Raw genomic sequence first — 9844 nt, 5'->3', positions numbered from 1 at the left:
TTTGGATAAATTCGCAGAATTAAAAACTGTTTTACTAAAACGATCATATCTGGAGTTCTAGAGCTCGGATTGAGGTGATTTCAGTGGCGTTGGAAAGATAATTCAAAGATCTATCAATTATGTAGAAATAGATTTATCGTAATTTTAACTTTATTGGGGTCAAAATTAGGTTACAAAGTGACGACCTGTTAAGTTTAGTATAGAAACCCTAAGTTTTAAAATTTAAATTTAAAACTTATATCTAACAAACAAGATTTTTATTTAATTATTCTATTTAGAGTTAAATTAGCATCAGATTATAGGGGTTATTTTATTATTTTCTTTTATAGATTTAATTAGATTATAAAACCTAAATCTATCACATTCTTGATACGTAATATGCAGAGTCTCTAACCCTAAGAAAAATAAAACTCAATCTCAATCTCTTTCTTTCAGCCTGAATACAATTCTTAGAGAGGACACTCATAAAATCCTATATCCTACAAGTTATCCATCTCGCTACCTATCAAAGATTTATAATTTTCCTTCTTGTTTCATTCTCTTCGCCAAACAACACTCATGATTTTCATCAACATAACATTGAGATCATCATCACCATTCTAATAATTTGAGATTTCAAGATCTAGCACTGATTAAGAAGAGTCATCAAGAGGTAAGAGAGTTCTTCCACTTATTGTTGTGAACTTTTAGGTTAAACTATGAAATCTCGTTTTTATTTTTTTCTGAAAATTATTGTCTTAGTAAAATAGTCATATCTCTCTCAATATTGATCCGTTTCCAGCGATTTTTGTATCGTTAGAAAGCTTATTCGATGATCTAAAATTTTTATGAAGAAATTATTCGCCAGTTCGGTGATATTCTATGTCGAAAATTATCATCTTTCCGATGTTGTTGTAAATCGTTTTTTTCATATTCCCAGAAAAAGTACTTTCACTTAAAATACCATAACTCTCTCAATTCTTGTCCATTTTTAATGATCTATATATGGTTTCAAAGCTTATTCAATTTTCCATAAGTTTCATGAAGAAACATTTCGTGAATTCGGAGTTATACTATGTCGAAAAGTTAGTTTCCTTCTGTATCATGTAATTCGTTTCTTGAATCTTGTTCTTCCAAAACTGTTTTGGTAAAATTGTAATATCTCTTTGAATATAATTCTAATTTCAGAGATTTTGGTATCATTGGAAAGGGAATTTAATTTCCTAAAACTTTCATGAAGATGTTATCTTCTAGTTCTGAACCTTTCAATGCTAAAAGTTTATATTTTTGCTAAGTCGTATAATTCGTTACTCCATATTCCTTCTCAGAAATAGTTTCAGTAAAATAATCATAACTCTCTCAGTTTTAATCCATTTTTAATGATCTTTATATCGTTGGAAAGATAATGGAATTTCCTATAATTTTTATGAAGACAACTTTTACTGAATTAGTGTAGTTGTTGGTCAAAAATAGTAATCTTTCTGCTGTACTGTAAGAGTACGAATTTTAATATTAGGGCCTTGACCCATGTCTTATTATAGGTAGTAGTGACGAGATAACAACTCTTAAGCAGCGGGATTTGAGGTAAGGAAATTAGATAGTTTTGTATGTGTTTATCTGCATAAATTTAAATTCTTTATGTATTGAAATATGACTTATGATTTGTTTTTATGAATATGTATATGGTACTGAGAATGTGTGGTATGGACACAATATGACTTTGTGAATTGATACATAGATTATGGTTGTATGACTTGTATATGTTGTATGTTGTATTTGTATGTTTCAGGTTGTGTGTTGTATGATGTATTTGTATGTTGCATGTTATATGTTGTATGTTGTATGCTAACGTCTCAGGTAAAGTGGGGGACCATGGTGGGGTATGATACGGGATAAGGCCGTTGAATGTAGAGATACCCTACCCTGCATTTTACTGAGTCGTGTATGAGATTGTTATGGTGGGTATGATACAGTGATGTTACTGTTGAATATAGAGATACCCTATCCTATAACAATGGTAGGGCTGCATAGGCCCATGTTATTATGTGGGCAGATTAGGCCCAGGATATTGTAGGGTCAGGCTAGGCCCGGGTTATGTAAGTAATGGCTATGATATGCCAATGTTGTGATAATGACATTATTATTTATAGTATTGATATGATTATGTTATGAGTATGATATTGGAGTTATGATCTCTGTATATGTGTACGGTGTGAACAAATAGTATAGACTTGTATGATAAAGGTTTCCATATGTACAGTTATTTGGTTATAGTTATAAAAGAGCATGTATGATATTGCTAAAACTTAATAAATACATTAATGGTATGTGTGATATTATATGGTATTGTTTGATAAGCATTTCCTTACTGAGCTTTTAGCTCACCCCCTTACTTTCCCCCTACAGGTATTAGACAGGGAAGTATGTATAGTGAGCAGGGTCAGTTCTGGTACGTATACTGTGAGCGGCTACGGGCGGACAAACGATCTAGAACGTCGGTGGTGCCTTAGTTTTATTTTAAGCAGTTGATAAATCTAACACAGTGGAAATGCATTATTTAAAATTATTTACTTACTGTATCTTGTTTTACAAATGAAGGATCCTTCTCTGTTGCATTTTGATTTTTTTTAAAATCCACTGTTGTATTTAAATTATTTTTTTATCTTTTCAAATTATGCATGAAAATAGTATTTTTGTAAAATAAGGCAAAATATCGGGGCGTTACAATATTAAAATGTTGGAAATGTCATTCCAATTAAATAGTCTTTCCACCATTTGGTGGAATGACTATTCCATTTTGAAATGGAAGGAAAGGTCATTCCAATGTATGATGAGAAACAATTTAATAATTTTTTTATCAATTTTTTTTATGCATTTTAAATTTCATTCCATTTCATTCCTATTTCTATTCCTATTTTCATTTTCATTCTCATTCTTATATTTTCATTCCTTCCAACTAAATGCCACCTAAGAGTTTAAAATTGTGCTCCATCAAATGCTTTAAAGACTATACACCTTCTCAAACTTTGAGAAAATATTCTCTACATATAGGGCTCGTTTGATTGTATTGTATTAAATAACAAATAACACTATGTTTGGATAAAATAATGTATTGTATTCATTATTACAATAAAAAATTTTAATATAATGTAAGTTGTATTATTTAATACATAACAAATATTTTGTATTAGCTTGTATTATAATATTTACAAAAGATTCAAGGTAAATTCTAATATTCGACCCAAATCCAAGGATTCAGACCCATGATCTGTGACTCGGGACCCAGGAACTAGACCCAAACTCGGACACAGACACAAATCCAAACCCGGACCCGTGACCAGAACCAGGTCTAGGACCATCACTCGAATCCGAACTAGGATCCAGACCCAAACTCGGTCCCAAGACCCGAATATGGGACTTGGGACCCTACCCGTAGTCGATGTTGGGGTCGAGTTTATTAAAGATATATTATAATTTTGGAAAATGCTTAGGTAAAGTCACGAAAAACGTCTGTACATACATGCATTTTTTTCTTCATTATGTGTCACTCTAGTATTTTATACAAATAATTAATTAATTCGTTTTATATTATTTTTATTTATTTTTTTAAATAATTTGGTGACCCCTAATAAAGAAAATTATTAATATTCAATATTGTGCACTCTTAAGTCTTATTATTACTAAAAGATCTTCAAATGAGGTGTTTTACATGAGATTTTTTTTTTTTTTAAAAAAAATACTTCTGCAATATTTTTGTTTGATATATAGTGAAACTTAAAGATTGACGAACATTATGAACACGTTGGACATATAAAACTAAAGTTTTAAATATATTTGACTGTACAATTAATTATTCAAATAACACCAATTTTTTTTACCAGAGTTCATATGATTCTATTAGTATGGCTTTCGATAAATATTATTCACTTGAATGTTACTTATATTGTATCGGCATGCATATGATTTGTTCACTAATAAAAATGCAATCAAGAAATCCTAATAATTTATCACTCATGCATCATTTTTATCATCTACATATAAAAGAGAAAAAGTGGCATACATACATATCACATTGATCAAAAGAAAAATATTATAGAAATCTTTCTTTAAAAAAAAAAAAAATCTCCTGTAAGACACCTCAATTGAAGATCTTAGTAAATGAAGCTTAAGGGTTAATACTAATAACTTTCCTTATAAGGGGTCACCAAATTATTTAAAAAAATATATAAAAATAATATAAAAGGAATTAATTAATTATTGGTATAAAATAATAAAGTGACACATAATAAAAAAAATGTCTTTATGTACAGATATTTTGTGACTCTACCTAAACATTATCTTTAATTATTAATAATCTAACAATTAATTATGATAAAAAACCTTAAATTTCAGCTATATAAATGTAGAATACCAATTCTCCAACTCGCTTTTTTATCTAATAATTTCATCAAAAGAGTTAGTGAGAAGTAGGACGTCCGAATACATATACTCATTTTGCTCATATTTTATTTTATAAATACGTTTTCTACCTACACAATTTATAGTTATTTCGTATACATATAAAATTACTCATATGTCTATAGATTTATTAAATCTAACACTCATTTCTTCTTAAAATTAAGAGTGCAAATAACATAGCATAGCATGTGAGTGAGGGTAGTAACACTACTCATTTTAAGTTTTAAACTTCAATAAACAAAAGAGCCAAACATCACAATTGATAAATGTTTCAAATACACTTAGGATTAAGCAAATTATATTCTCATTGAAAGATTATAACTAAATAGATTTGAACTATAGAAAAAAAAATTAAAATACTAAAAAATATCAATTTAATTATAATAACAATAAACAATTATTAATACTATATCATAATAAAATTATTTTAGAGTAAATATAATACTTATACATGTATTACAATTTGAAATAAAATTATTAATTTTACGTAAATAAATTTACAAAATAAAATATATATTTTATTAAGATATATCTATTTTTATATAAATGTATACTTTATGATTTAAAAAATATATAAATAATTATAATTTTGAAGTTATTCTTATTATAATTAACCCAAATTAACATTTAATTTTTTTTATAACAAATTAGAGATTATTCTTAAATAAAATATTCTTAGATGAGAAATGCTAATTACAATCTCTTAGTCAACCTCCACGTCCGAAATCACATGCCGAATTTTTTTTTCATAGCGGTATTCGTTATAGTTACAGTATCATCCCTGTAAATTTTTGAAAAATTTCGAATAGTTTACAGTACCGAAAATAGAGTTCCTGATATACTAGTTTACCACGCGCGTTCAAAAAACTTCAAACGTATTTTCAGTACTGTAAACTATTTAAAAATTTTTAAAAATTTACAGGGATGATGTTGTAAGCATAACGAATACCCTCATGAAGAAAAGAAAAAATAGTCCGACATGTATTTTCGGACGTGAAAATTGACTAAAAAATTATAATAAGAAATCAGTCATTTCTTTTTTTTTTATTTGATAGAAATTCTAGTGTATATATATATTTTTAAAAAAACATAACATATTGTTGTCATAATTATATACTTGGATTGCCCAAAAAAGAAAAATTGTTAATGGCAAGGTGAAAGAAAGGGAAAAGAGAATCTTTCATTTCTTGTAAGTACAAATACAAATGTCAGATTGGCAGAGTTTAATTATTAGGTAGCATTAATATAAGTTTATTATTCCACTCTAAACCATTTCGTGTACGACACTCACCACTACACCACGAGCTTTTCCAACCCACATTTGCTTCAAAACCATCTTTCTTTGCCTTCCTTGTTTTCTATTCATATTATTTTCTATTTATTTTATTATTAAACAATTTCTATAATATATATGTATTATTTGCATGCAGCACAATTAACATCATCACACATAGAATCATCAGAATATTGAAAGAAAATCATATTGTTTCCCTTTCATAATCCAAAATAATTATTTATTTGTAAAAGTGTACATGATAACACAATATTTAACTTACTTAATAATACTTAATGCTTATATTATTGAAAGTTTGAAAAAAAGTAATAAATTTTCCAAACCAACACTTCAATAATACATATTATATGTGTGACGTTTAATAATATTACTATTATTTCTTAGGAATGCTAACTGAGTTGTTCATAGTTAACAAAATATGTTGTAAAGTTGGATGGAAATACTTTTAAAATGAGTGAAATTCCTAGCCTTATTTTGTTACATGTGATTATATAATAACAATGAATTTTTCTCATAAAAAAAAAAAGAAATTTCAGTAGTATTTATAAATTAATAATGTTTATTACAAATGTGGAAGATATTCATTATAGTCAACGGCATTAATATTTTATTTAGTGACATCCATAAATACACTAAATAATGTGAATGAGTACTTTTTTATTATTTTTTATTTTTTTTAAATATGAGTGAAATACTTCTGTAAAAAAAAAAAAGAGTACATTATTTATTTATTTATTTTAAAATATCTCTGACAAAAAAGAGTACATTATTTATTAGTGATATTGTTTTAGAAAACTTGTTAAGGTTCTGATTGGTTTGAAATTATGAAATTATTTTTATCATTTTTAATAGTCTTAATAATGTGAAACTCCCATTTAATTGATTTAAGTATTTTAGAAAAATTAAATTCATATATAATTTTTAATTGAAAAGAGAACATTTATGTTGTTTGAAGTTAATTTTAGAAGTGTTTCTAATTTATGTTTAGGGTAAATATTATTTTAAATTTTATGTTTTGTAAAAATTATTAATTAGACTATTTATTTTAATAAATAACAAAATAAATTCTGTAATTTTTAAAATTGTACAAATAAGATTTTGAACTGATTTTTTGTCGAAATAAAACTTAATAATTATCTGACATAGAGATGTTATGATAAAACTGCTTACATTTTTTGTATCTATTCGTGCTATAAATTGTCTTGAAGTTAGTTATATTAAAAAATAAAATTATTGAAAATTAAGCTCGAAGTCTTATTTTTACTATTTTAAAAAACACATGGTCTATTTTATCATTTAACAACATAAAAAATCCAATTAATAACTTTTATAGTTTGATCATTGACATTGTGGCTATATGCTAGTGCGTAGCTATTCAAATGAATTGACAATTTATTTGGTTTTGATATTTATATTTTGGGTAAATAGTGGCATAAGTACTCAAAATTTTAGATTTGTAAGCGGCATAAATTTAATGATTTTTTTTAGTGGCATAAGTACTCAATGTTTATAAAACGGTAATTTTCTTCCAGTTTCATCAGTACTAGGGGTGTTTATTGGATCACATCCAATATTTTTAGGCATATCCAGATCTGATCCAATTATATATTGGATGTTAAATTTTACCATTCGATCCGGTCCAATTGATTTCAGTCATCCAATCGATCCAACATCCATTGGATGTTGGATTGGATCGGTTCTATCCGTTGGATGTATTTCATATATATTTATTGATTTAATTTAAAATTATTCAATATTTTAGACTAGTATTTTTGGATCGGATCGGATCCATCTAATATTTTAGGTCCAATAAGTATTGGATCATACTGGATCCATCCAATCCAAGAAAAAAAGAGTAAAATTTTAATGTTAATTTTTATGTATACATATATATTTTACGTCTAACATTATAAAATCTAATTACTTATCCAAACTAAATGAAAATACTAATTAGTTTAATTGGATGTTGGATGTATTGGGTTTTTAAACTCTCCATCCAACATCCGATCCAATTGGATATTTAAAAATAGCATTTAATCCGATCCGATCACGATTGGATGTCCAATGTTTGGCAGTTGGTTGTGATTAGATCGGTCGGTTCTCATTGGATTGGATCGATTTACGCACACCCCTAATCAGTACAGTCTGTTATTGTCTTAAACAACAGGATACATATAAGACCCATATTTAAATTATTTGGTCTGGATGAAAAATATGTAGTATAAGTTACTTCCAAATCTTTTTTGAACAAATTTAAAACGAAGCCTGTACTGACGAAAATAAAAAAAAATTACAGTTTTACAAATATTGAGTACTTATGCCACTAAAAAAAATTATTAGGTTTATCCCGCTTACAAATTTAAAATTATGGGTACTTATGCTCCTATTTACCCTTATATTTTTTAAATTGTACGATAATATATTTTTTCTTTTTATCAATAAAATTATCATTGTTGTAAAAAAAAATCAAATATTCATTTATGTATTTTTTTTCCAATGACTAATTAATCAAAGTATTTTTTAACAAACATAATCATAAATTTTAACACTTCCCACGAAAAAAAAGTATTCAACCAATCACATTATTGTAGAAACAAATTTCCAAAGGCCGAGTTATTATTATTTTTTCATTTCAAATTTAATCTTTTAGAAATACAATCTTTCTAGATTTTTTTTTTTTTTTGAAAGGAATCTTTCTAGATATTGGTTATTTGAATACTCACATACTTATTTTCATTTTCTAAAAAGTTGTAAATTAATTTTCCTTTATGTGAATTAGAAAGAAAGAGGAAACAAAGATGGGAAACTGTATGCTGTTGTAATTTCACCAAATAATTTTAGGGGTGTTTGTAATGAGGGCCGTGTGGGTTTTAATTATTTTTTAAATCATGTATGGTTTTTACAATTTTTTAAATTATAATCGACCGCAAGTTCTTAAAATCACAAAATTCACACTACAATAATAGATACACTAATTAATTTATTATATTAATTTATCTCTAAAAAATTATATAATATACAATATATTACATATTATATACCATAAAAAGTAAGAATAAACAAGAAATGAAAAGAATTTATATGTATATTCCATTAATTTTAATAGTATAGCTTGATCTTTATAAAACATGTGAGTTTTTATACATGAAAAAAATTAAAAAAGTGATATTGTAAAATTTAGTATTTTTGTAATATATGTGGTGCAGTTTAAACTACGAGTATGAAATTCAAAACTGCAAATCTCACTGCACCACGTAGTTTGGTGAAAATACAAATCTCAATTGCACCATAAAAAAAATTTTAAATCACATTTTTCTATGCAATATAGTGCGGTGCGGGTAGTTTATGCAGTGTGAACGGTTTGATGAACACTCCTACCAAATATATATAAAAATTCTATCACCCCTAAAAAGGGTGCACGTATGCACTCTTATATGTTTTACTAGCCAGTTTTTTTAATCTCGGAGTGTTCATTGGACCACATCTAATATTTTTAGGTCTATCCAAATCCGATCTAATTATATATTGGATGTCAAGCTTTACCATCCAGATTCGATCCAATTAATTTCAGTCATCCAATCAATCCAACATTTATTGGGTGTTAGATTGGATCGGTTCTATCTATTAGATGTATTTCATATGTACTAGGTGATTGTTACGTGCCAAGCCACGTAGTGTTAGTTTTATTTAATATTTTAGTTTTTTATTTTAATTAATAATTAAAATAGTATAATTATTTGAACGATTTGTTTTATAAAAATAAAATATGTGTCAGTATATTTAGTAAGTAAAACATAATTGTGTTATAATAATGTATGTTATTAATAGTAAAATGTACATTAATCTTCTAATTGAAAAAAATTCTATTATCTCATTTCATATCTAATAATAGCTACACAACTATATATTTATAGACTTTCACATTCTTTGCAAATTACTAATAAGCACCAATAATATTTTCATATTCTAATATTTTTCAACCTTCTCCTCTTGGTGGTAAAATTAAAAATAAAACTAAAAATAAGCACAAACATATAAGGTAAATACTAATTACAGCCCATTTCATCTTTTTTTTTTTATTATTTTTTTAAGCCCAAGTCAAAAAATCTCTAA

The sequence above is a fragment of the Cannabis sativa genome, chromosome 1 (genome assembly GCF_029168945.1).
Source record: "Cannabis sativa cultivar Pink pepper isolate KNU-18-1 chromosome 1, ASM2916894v1, whole genome shotgun sequence".
Classification (NCBI taxonomy): domain Eukaryota; kingdom Viridiplantae; phylum Streptophyta; class Magnoliopsida; order Rosales; family Cannabaceae; genus Cannabis; species Cannabis sativa.
The sequence above is the reverse complement of the archived record's forward strand: the minus strand, read 5'-3'. Positions refer to the sequence as shown.